A 3213-nucleotide genomic window follows, 5' to 3' on the forward strand; every position below is an offset into this window, starting at 1 on the left:
AAAGGTTGGATGTAGAATTAGTCGACACATCAGTGGGAATTTAACCTGGACGGGTGGTGCAGCGCTGCGGATTCACTTGTCATAAGAAAAAATAAAATTGTTATTTACCGCTATTTTCAATTTGTAAGTTTACATAGCATAGAATAAATAAGGACGTAGAGTAGAAAAGATGTCATAATTTGAATCGGGATCAAAGTTTTGTTCTATCCGCAGAAGCAGTAGCAATGAAACTTCGGATTAGAGTTGTTCCGACATATATATCAGACAACTGCACTATTGCAAGGAAACTAATTATTACGTCTTTCCTGAAACATCAGATTAATGTTATTTATACAGGATACTTCATATTTTCACCTGGCTTAGGGAAATTTTTTTGTAAAAACTCTGACGTTCTTACAAAGCTTGGAAATCAGGTGGAAGCAAAGGCACTTCATCTAACTTTAAAGGGGATTGGTATCCTGTACTAAGCAATGGATTGGTATCCACTCACAGTAGAATCCATCGGAATCAACTCATCTGCTTGTAGCCTAGAGTTTCCACCAGCTTTATGTTGGCTACCAAAAAACCACCAGGTGGGGAACAAATGTGTACGATAGGGCTACCAAATGAAATTGAAATATTCAGAAGCAGATGCTTACACCAGGACTGTCAGTGTGTGTGGCCAATATCTTGCTACCCTGAGCCACTTCACTGATTCGTTTCACCTGAAATCATATTACAGAATGCCAGTTGATTTGTTAATGCAGATTATTGTCTTACCATGTTATGAGTTCTTCTGCAATTTATATTTTTAAGCAACACAGCTCTAGCATTCTCACTGTTATAGTATGACCAACTGGTTACCATTTATAAAACAAAACATTATCCGTTAATAGTGTGCACTTAACAATTCTATGACATATCCATTAAGACACCCGCTTGTTGAATAAGAGAATGTAAGAACTCCTAGAGAAATAACTGCAGAAGGAACTAGACATGATCTTCTTCGGAAGCAGATAGGTTGTAGCGCTAAAGGGATTTCAAACATACCTTTGACATCCAACCAATTTAACACAATGTACACCAAAAAACTTTGTAACCAAGGAGCTTCAGTACTGAAAACAATAACCAAACAATTACAATAGTCGGCTAATCGGCAAACAATGAGGGTTCCACATGGCTAACTTCACCTCACCAACCACGGAAACTTTATCCACAACAACCAGTTTAACGCAATGTAACATAGATGTACAAAGATTTCCAGAATTGTTACCAGAAGGATGCAATAATTGCGGATATGTAGACCAATCACAAAACTGTAGTCCATGATATTCTCAGGTTCCCGAAACTGACAATGTATATGAATTTGAATGAGAACCGTGAGAACAAAGTCGGTCATTCTATGAATATAAAGACACCAATAAAAAGAATTGGACAAAGATTGTATCACCTTATTAGCTCTTTATTCCAAGATCGATGCAATTGAAAGACAAAGTTTAGTTTGAGGTCTTTAAATGTGGTAGTTTCATCGGCCCCTTGTGTCTGGTTTATACATTGAGTAATAGAACGTAAGAACTCGTAGAGAAATAACTTTCCAAGTAAGTATAGATGATCTTCTTCGGAACCAGATATGTTATAGCCCTAAAGGGATATCAAACATACCTTTGACTTCCAACCAGTTTAATACAATGTAAACCCAAAAACTATGTAACCGAGGAGCTTTGGTTCTGAAAACAATAACCAAACACTTATAATAGTCGGTTAATCGGCAAACAATAAGGCTTCCACATGGCTAACTTCACTTCACACAACCACGACAACTTTATCCACGACAACCAGTTGCCCGAGAATTTGTTTGTCAATAGTTAACACTTCCTCGTGACTGTAAGTTTTGTCCAAGATGCAGATGAAGTCATTGACCTAAAAAAAAAATTACTACATTTAGAAAGTTGTTAGCTTTATTCATTAACAGCTCATATGGTGAAAAAGGCTTTCATATTTTATCTCGGAAGCCCAAATTAAAGAACTAACTTCTGAATCAGGTAAAGAAGCTTTGATGGAATGGACGAGGAAAACATAAGGTGTTGGGACTGTTAGATAACATTCCAGTTGCTCGTGAATTTATTTCTCCATAGTTAACACTTTCTCGTGACTGTAAGTTTTGTCCGAGATGCACACGAAGTCATTGAGCTGAAAAAACAAATTACAACATTTAGAAAGTTGTTAGCTTTAGACATTAACACCTCATTTTGTGAAAGAGGCTTTCATATTTTACCTCGGGAGCCCAAGTTTCTTCATATTTAGAGGCTATAAGCACGGCACTAATGCCCACCAACTGCAGTTCCCTTCTTGATGCAGTTTCCACAGCGAGGTAGCAATCAACAATGTAGATTGTGAGGTAAAGAGTTTCTGGATTAAGCTCAAACTTGTGGTAGGCTGTGAATCAATTAGTCATGAACTCTTGTCTCACTCTGCAAAGAACCACAAGAAATCGAGTTGATCATAGATATTGCTAGTATACAAGAAACGAAAATAAAGCTCAAGTTCAAGACAATAAATACCTCAGCTAGTTTGTAAAAGCTGTAAATGTCTTCAACATATTCCAAAACTGCCAATTCATAGTTCACATCTGCAGCATCAATGTCCACAATCTGCTCCTTTGACTTCTTACTCAGACCACATGCAGCCTTTATAAAGTTAACAAAAACATCATACATTCCTCTAGTTGAATAACTGACAATTATGTAAAACAGAAAACAAAAGGAACAATCCACTATAAAGGCTATAATATTAACAAAAGGGACATCATATCGAATGGCTTAAGGTTGAAATTTCCAAGACATGATTCAGAAGAAAAAGAAGCTTGACATGTGACATGACAGCTCATGCGAGTATTAGATCATCTTCAGTCAAGCGCACGTTACATGAAGGTTTTTTAACCCAAGCAACATCAAGTATCACAACTCCTATCAAAAAAACTGGAGGACTAAACATCTTATACAATGTGGGAGGAGATGTTATAGCTACCTGGAAGGGCAGAACTGAACATCTTCTACAGTATCATCATGGCCTTGGAAAATACCTCGAGCTTGAATAGTAGGGCCTTCTGCAGAAGGTTTCGGGTTACTTGCTCCAGAATGAACTTCAATTCACTGTGCTCAAAAATGCTTATGTAGAATGGTTAAAGAAGTCCTTTACATCACAAAACATCATCACCACTTGATAACTTCGAAA

The 3213-nt window shown here is 37.1% G+C and overlaps 1 long non-coding RNA gene across 13 annotated transcripts; it reads right to left on the minus strand.

Moving 5' to 3' along the window:
• Positions 1-3206, minus strand: LOC107853821. 13 transcript variants are annotated; one of them, XR_007050832.1, is made up of 11 exons: positions 3007-3206; positions 2541-2666; positions 2255-2450; positions 2011-2169; positions 1642-1899; positions 1430-1521; positions 1253-1327; positions 639-1094; positions 491-554; positions 355-458; positions 3-75 (listed from the first exon to the last, which is right to left on the minus strand). It is a non-coding gene; the product is annotated as an uncharacterized LOC107853821 (long non-coding RNA). The 13 variants fall into 13 exon arrangements; XR_007050827.1 differs by lacking the exons at positions 355-458; positions 491-554 and having other exon boundaries at positions 1-75; positions 639-704; positions 1030-1094; XR_007050828.1 differs by having other exon boundaries at positions 355-554.
• Positions 3207-3213: the final 7 nt, after the last annotated feature.

The sequence above is a fragment of the Capsicum annuum genome, unplaced genomic scaffold (genome assembly GCF_002878395.1).
Source record: "Capsicum annuum cultivar UCD-10X-F1 unplaced genomic scaffold, UCD10Xv1.1 ctg63411, whole genome shotgun sequence".
NCBI lineage: Eukaryota > Viridiplantae > Streptophyta > Magnoliopsida > Solanales > Solanaceae > Capsicum > Capsicum annuum.